This window comes from Cynocephalus volans, chromosome 6, assembly GCF_027409185.1.
Source record: "Cynocephalus volans isolate mCynVol1 chromosome 6, mCynVol1.pri, whole genome shotgun sequence".
NCBI lineage: Eukaryota > Metazoa > Chordata > Mammalia > Dermoptera > Cynocephalidae > Cynocephalus > Cynocephalus volans.
In genome coordinates this window covers 17,590,546-17,598,798 of record NC_084465.1, presented here as the reverse complement: position 1 = coordinate 17,598,798, position 8,253 = coordinate 17,590,546, and positions in this window count along the sequence as shown.

Sequence of the window (8,253 nt, the reverse complement as noted above, 5' to 3'; positions counted from 1 at the left end):
TGCTTCCTCCCAATTCTGGGCATTGTGATACTCTGGAAACATAATCCTTGAGGGCTAACATGTGACCAACTGCTGTCCTCCGGCCCCACGCCTACACATAAGGAAACGATGCTAATGTTGGGAATGTCAGGCTCATGGCAGGTGCCTCAATTTCCTAGGGCTGCCGTAACAAAGTACCACAGACTGGGGGATTTAAACAGCAGAAATTTATTCTTTCACAGTTCTAGAAGCCAGAAGTCCAAAATCAAGGTGTCCACAGCACCGTGCTCCCTCTGAAGGTGCTGGGGAAGGATCTGTTCCAGGCCTCTCTCTAGCTTCTGGTGGCATCTGGTGTTCCTTGACTGTCCTCTCCCTCTGCCTCTTCACATGGCTCTTTCCCTACATGCATGTCTGTTTCTTTGTTCAAATTTCTTCTTTTTATAAGGACATCAGTCAAATTGGATTAGGGTCCAACTTAACAACCTCAGTGTAACTTGATCATCTGCAAAGACCCTATTTCCAAATAATGTCACATTCACAGGTACTGGGAGTTAGGTCTTCTGCATTTTGGTGGGGGACATAATTCAACCTATAACAGCAGGCTCTATTTTGTTTTTGTTTTTTTGGCAGCTGGCTGGTACAGGCATCCAAACCCTTGATCTGACCTTGACAGGCTCTATTTTAACACTACTATAGTTACATGGCTGATCTAGCAGTCTGTAAACTTCTCTCCTGAAAACCATCAGCTGTGCAGATTCGTTTATATCAACAACTCTAGATTTATCTGTTGATTAAGGCTCTCCACAGGCTGCTGCTCTCTAAACTGAGGCCAGCTGGTTAGACAGGTCGCAGCACACAGAAGACTTCCAGCTTCAACAATGCCAGAATAATGCAGCTTTCTCTCTGCTTATTCCCTCCAAATCTACCCAAAAGCAGCAAGAAGAACAAAAACCAGAATCCAGACTTTAGCACAAACGTAACAAGGAGACATCGGAAACCCCTACCCATGAAAGTGTGAGAAAGGCATGCCAAATGATGTAAACACTAAATAAGCCTGTGGGAAGATAGTTTGAGGTCTTAGACAAAGCCAGTGGAGCACAATTCTGCAAATTCAGTGACACACCCCAGGGAGCAAAGCAGGACAGGATGCTCAGCGGCGATGGCCAAAGGCGACAAGGGAGGAGCCAGGCAGACCAGCCTTACTCAGGGAGGCAGGCTGCTGGTGAGGTTGGGCAGAGGAGACGAGCCTGCATCTGATGAGTTCGGGCGATGGGGAGAAGCGAAGGCTAAAGGACTTCACTCAGATGGGTATCTGCGTCGTAAGAATATCTGCTGCCCTGGAACATGAGCAGGCCCCTTCTAACCATCAACTCCCCACACATAGTGGTCTAAACTTGCCTGGTTCAAAGATGAATAATAATCGGAAAGGAGCCAGCACAGGGTGTATGCAGATCCTGCAATCAAAAAAGAGAAGTGCTGGCTGGTTAGCTCAGTCGGTCAGGGTGCGGTGTTACAACACCAAGGTCAAGGGTTTGGATCCCCATACCGGCCAGCCCCGCGCCCCGCCCCCAAAAGGAGAAAAGCACATGCAAATAAATAAACGCAATTAGTAAAATGCTGCCTAGAAGCAGATGTAAATTTTGACCAAACATGGCCATGACGTCATAGCACTTAAACAATCATCTCTGATGAAAAGGGGTTTAAAAAGCAACCTCGCTGGTCATCAGGAAAAGGCGAATCACAGTGCGATCACACCACACACCCACCAGAGTGGCTAAAATGAAAGACAGCACCAAGTATCAGGACGATGTGGAGCAGCTGGGACACTCACATACTGCTCTTTGGGATGCAAACTGGTCCGACCGCATTGGAAAGCAGTTTAGCAGGTTCATAAAATTCAACCTAACCTACATATAGATTTATGACCCACTCCTATATATGGACCCAACAAAAATGCATAGGTATGTTCACAAGAAGATGTGATCATTAGAGCACTATTCAACCTGGAAACAACCTAATGTTGAAATGAATAAATTGTGGTACATTCGTACAATAAAATACAATTCAGTAACATAAAAGAACAAACTAGATAACGTGCAACAACGGAAAACATGCTGAACAAAAGAAGCCAGGCACAAAAGAATCCATACCATGTGATTCCATTTATATTTTGCTCAAGAGCAGGCAAAACTAACCCGTGGTGCTAGAATTCAGAACCACAGTTATCCTTGCGGGGAAGACGTGTGGAGGCCACCACGAGGGGAGGCTTCTGGGGTGCTGGCAAGTTCTGTTTCTTCATTTGGTGGCTCGTTACATGGATGAAAAGTCATTGAGCTGTACATACATGGTTTGTAAGTTTCCTGCGTGTGTGTTATACACATCCATAAAAAAGTAAATTTACCAAGGCAAGGGTTCAGATTCCCTTACAAGCCACCTGCAAAAAAAAAGGAAGAAAAAGAAAAAAAGTACGTTTACTTTAAAATTAAAAAAAAAAAAAAAAGTTCAAGACAGATGTACAAGATCTCAAAAAGGAGAGGGTGAGACAATATATGGAGATGAAATTGAGATGGCAGCGCTAAGGGATGAAGTGGAAGGCAGTGTGTGCAGCACAATTGATTAAAAGTGATCCTGAAACTATGAGAAGAAAGAGTGAGAAACAAACAACATACCAGGATTGAGCAAGGTGATAAAAAGGAAGTGGAAATGGACAAAGAAGAGTTCAAAATGAATAGACAAAAACCGATGGACATGCAGTTCAAAGAATTACAACATATAGTTAATTAGTATTCTTGGAGGAGAAAAAATGGCAGAGGAAAAATGTTTTAAAAAAATAAGACGAGAACTTTCTAAAAATAAAATGACTTCAGTTAACATACTGGAAAGGGGTATGTTAAGGTCTCAGGGGAAAAAACTGACAAGGCATGATAACACTGGGATATATCCCAGTAAATTTAGTCCACTACATGGAAAAGAGAAGACTCCACCAGATATCCAGCCATAAAATCTTCTTTAAGGGAAAATAACTGGACTGGCATCTGACTCTTACATAGTAATCTTGAAGGTGAGAAGAAAGTCAAGTAATGCCATCCTGAAGGAAAGAAAGTATAACACAAGAATTTTATACCCAGCCAATTATTGTTTAAGCATATTTTCACATACTAAAAAAAGTATGTTACACATATAAACACACGAAAATCATGCACAAACAGAATATAATTTTGAGTCTTTCCTGAATAAACTTCCCAAGAATGAACTTCAGCTGACCAAAAATAAATGGAAAAACCAGACAAAAAGGACTGTAAGTGAGCATTGCATCTAATTAACTGAAGAACTTAGACTAAAACAAATGTGAGGAGTACAGTTACAGAAACTGTGATGTGAAAAACTCTGGGAATATTGAAATGGTACAACTGACAGTGATGGGAAGGGAAAGGTGACGGGACTGTGTTGTTAGGAAAATGGAACAATTTGGTCAGGCTCCCCTCACCTCAGAGCCCGTTCAGGGTCGCTCAGTAAACATTGTGTGTGTGGGTGGAGTAGGTGCGCCTGCACGGTGGCGCCACTTTGGCTGGTGTTTACTGCCTCAGGTGCCCGCCCTGCGTGGCCATGTTTTTACCAGACCTGCTGCTTCCAAGGACCGTGTGGCTGGTTGCGTAGCTCAGAGACCTGCGTGAAGGGGTCTGGTGACCCAGCCTGGTGTGTGAAGGGTTTGTGACCCAGTCTGTGAATGGGCTTGAGGGGTCTGGGAGCTCCAGACCCAGCCCTCGCTCAACAGTCAGCCCAGTCAGTGCAGGATTATTAGCAGGTAAAAGAGCCGTGACAACTAGCATGTTTGCCTAGCTTTACAGTTGGTGTCACAAACAGGATTAAGAGCTAGACAACTGGCGCTGTGAGGATTCCAGACATTAGCCTTGCAGTAGCCCTTGTCGTAGCCAGACAAATTGGCGTAGTCGGGCAGGATTACACCACATTTGGTGTAGCCTGTGAAAGGACTCTGAGCAGGTACAGGAGCTAAAAGCCCTTAGAAGAAGGAGGAAATGTGGACCTCAGGCATGGAGAAGGGGACTGGACCCCACTCCCATAACCAGGCACACTATGCCAGCACCTTGGGGCTGGCGTGGGGACCCAGGGCATGGAGAAGAGGACCGGACCCCCCTCCCACAACCAGGCACCCTGCACCAGTGCCTTGGGGCCCGCCCAGGGACCTAGGGTAAGGAGCCAGGGATCGGACTCTTCTCCACAACCAGGCACACCACCAGCAGCAAGGAGCAGGCCAAAAACATCTCCTCCATGTAGGTGGTCTACCACAGCTACCACGATAACCATGGCTACCGCAAAGGCAGCTAGATGCCACAACCACCACACAGATGGTCCACAGCCACTGGAGTGCGTTGACACAAGGAGAGTCACCAGCAGAGATAAAGAAAGGAGGAGGATGTCTCTCCACCGAGCCCATTTCAGAGTGATGGAAGAGGCAGCCGCTCTATGATAGTATTGGGGGACCTGATCATGCCTCTCAGCATTGGACAGATCATCTAGGCAACAAGTTAACAGAGTAACCCTTATTCTTTCAGAGGGAGAGAAGAATTCTAGGGTGATTAGAGGGGGGTGGGGGCAGGGAAAGGGGCAGGGGAGGGATTGGACAAGGGGCATGAAGAATAAGTATGATTTCTAACAATATATATGCTAGTAATATTGATTTGATCAACATATCTCAATGTTGAACCCCCAAAATATGTATAATCAATCTGATTCAATAAAAATTTTTTTTTTTAAATTGTGAGTTCAAGGAGGTGATTGATGGTTGCACAACAGTGTAAATGTAGTTAATGCCACTGAACTGTACACTTGAAAATAATTACAATGGTTAAAAAAATTAAAAATTGAGTTCATAATGATTAAAAAAAATAAATCCAAAAAGAAAAATTATATGGTCACTTCCAAAGATGCTGAAAAAGTATCTGTAAAGCTACACGACTACGCCAGTTGTTGAGTAAGGCAATCATAACTAAAGCCAAAATGTTTCGTTATTGGGCCGAGCCCGTGGCGCACTTGGTAGAGTGCTGCGCTGGGAGTGCGGCGACGCTCCTGCCGCGGGTTCGGGTCCTATATAGGACTGACCGGTGCACTCACTGGCTGAGTGCCGGTCACGAAAAAATGACAAAAAAAAAAAAAAGTTTCGTTATTTTACTAAGTTTCCATTTGTAGTGTCAGGGCTAGGGCTTAGAACTTTCAAACCCATTGTACAGACTAAGTAACCAGACCCTCACATGCCAGGCTGGGTCACCAGACCCCTCACATGCAGGTCCATGCTAGGCAATTGGGAAAGATCCCGGGAGCCATTGGCAGATGACATGAGCTCAGTCCTCAGCAATGGCAGCAGCAGCTTACAGGTCCAGCACTGGTGGTGGCCTTGTGGAGGGTCCCGGGGGCCCTGGCAGCAACAGCCTCCAGCAGCAACAGCCTCCAGCAGCACTCCGGGGGTGAGGGGAGGGCCGTAGATCAGAGCCACCCATCCTTTATACTTAAGTCCATAACCCAGGACACCTGGGTGCACATGCACAGTTACATTAGACAATAACCAGGAATACCGGGGCGCACGTGCATATTTACATCAAATACTCTGCAAGATTCTGAACATCTGAGGGGCCCTGACCATTTTCCTTTATTTTCCCAACAGTATCTGATAAAATCAAACTGCTCATTAACATGATACAAATAGGGGTACACACACACACACCCCTCAACCCAAAGCAAGCTTCATGCTTTTTGGGAAAACAGGATTATTCCCATTAAAGTCAGGAAAAGGAAGGATATCAACTGTGATCATTACTGCTTAACATCGTCCCAAGGATACTAGCAAATGCAGTTAGGAAACAGAAAGAAATTTGTACACCATTTGGAAAGCAAAAAGCAGAATACCCTTATTTGTGGATGAAATGATTATCTGAAAAACTCAAGACTAACAGAAAATGAGTCCAAACAATAAGAATTTAGTTGGTACAAAACTAATATACAGAAGACAAGGTATTTTCCTTAACTTCTATGTGGCATTTTCTCATATGAATAGTGTGTGAATGTTTGAATATATCCCTAATGTACTGTGACAAGGCAAATCAGTTTCCTGGGCGGGACGCGGGACGGGGGGGTGACTGGGAAGATGCCCACAGGAACCTTGATCAGAGCGTGGTACATCGGCAGTGCATGCAGCTGTCAGAACTCATCTGGCTGCACCCTTCAAGTGCGTGTATTTTATTGTATGTGACTTGTATTGCAATTAGGTTGATTTTAAAGCATGTCAAGAATGGTATTTCAATGAAACTTTTTCTCATAATTTTGTGTTTATTTTATGCTTTTAAAAACATGATCCTGAAATGGGATCTGTGGCACAGAAAATGGTTAACAATCCCTGTTCTAGAAGTTCTGCTGGATCTTTTGTCTACGTACGTTCCGTGTTGTCTGTCTCCTACCCCTCATTTATCTTCTTTCTCTCTCTATAGTGCATTCCAGTTACTTTCCTCAGATTTTTCTTCTGGTTTACTTAATTCTCTTCAGCTGTTTCTAGTCTTCTACTTAACTTCTCCGCTCAGTTTTTAATACCGACAACTGTTATTTTTCACTTCTGGAAATTCTATTCAGTTCTTTTAAAACTCTGGTCTTTTTCATAGTGTTGTTTTCTTAGTTTCAGTATTTTTCTATGTCTTTAATCTTTTACAGTAAGAGCATCTTTGGAATGTTTCCTCTACCCACTACGGATTTCTAACAGTGGATTACGGGGAGCAGTTTTGCACTGGTTTCTGCTAAAGACTCACAGGTGTCACCAAGCCTAGGGCAACTTTGATGCTAATTTCTCAGGTTGGAGGTTTCTGGATCATGCAGGTAGTCTACATTCAAATCCTGTGCCAGTAAAGACCCAGCCCTAGGGTCTCACATTAGCAGTAGAAATTTTTTTCATGAAGGGAGGGACAGATGAGCTTCCTTGCCATCTCCAGTTAATAGGTGACTGTTTCTAGTCCACTCTTTCACTGAGGGCAAGCCCTCAAGGTCCTAAATTTAAATAGATCAAACTCTTACCTTGCATTTGTCCCAGGCTCCTGTTCCATGTAAGCACGAAAATAGCCCATAATTCACAAGACTAACACGTCACCTGGTGAGGGAGCCAAAAAAGCAGCTCCTTTGCTTCTTTGTCTGGTTTCCAGTTCTCGCTTCTTTTTTAGGGATTTCTCTTTTCTGTGAGCCATCCTGTACATTAAAAATTATCTTCCTGGATTCAGAAGTACTGCAAGCTTTAAAAACCTGTTTTTTGTTGTGAAATATTTCTGACATAATTAACCAGATTTTAAAGTCAACAACTGCGTTGGATGTTTGCTGTTTTTAACTCAGTAAATATTTCTATTCAGCCAGTGCTGCACTGAGCACCAGAAATGGGAGGGCGAGTAGTGAGAGCTAGGGCTGGATAGTGTCAGAGGACAGGTCTGGGCTGGGAAATACCACCCACTTTGGCCAAGGAAACATTTTTCTGATAGAAACCAAATCAAGTAGAAGTCTGTCTCCATTTTCTTTTATTGAAATGTATTAATTATACATATTTGTGGGTGTATCCAGTTTTATACCAAAGGATGGTGGTTATGGCCCAAAATTCTGAAAGGTGGGGTCTATTTCTCTTCTGCTGGATACTGGCTGGCTCCATAGCTTGTTTAGACTAATAAAATTTGGCACACGTGACACTGGACAGCTTCTGCTGTCACTTCTTTGGGAATGCTCCTTCTTGGAATCCAGCTGCCATGCTAAGAGGAAGCCCAAGCAGCCATATGGAGAGAGACATGTGCGGGAGAACCAAGGCCCCCAAGCTAGGAGCCAGCAGCACAATGCCAGCCCAGCAAGGGAGGCCGCTTGGATCTCCCAGCCATCAGCTGCCTGCTCAAGCCACAGGACCAGGAGGGCAAAAAAATATCATTGTTTGAGGACAAACAGTTGTTGCTAAGTTTGGGGACAATTTATTATAGAGCAATAAATAGGTAACTGAAGCAGTGGATGATCACAAGTGTGAAATAACTTGCCTCCTTGGTCCCTCACTCCACCTGACGGTTCCCACTCAGCTGCCACTGATACCCCTCTAGTTCCTCCACAGTGTGCCTGAATGGAAGGAGGCCTTTGAAGTCAGACAGAACTAGGTTTTATTTTAGACTTTCTACTTTCTAGCCGGGTGACTTTGGACACACCATTTTCCTTCTGGTATTGAGAAGGTGAAAGAAGCTAATACATTTCTGCACA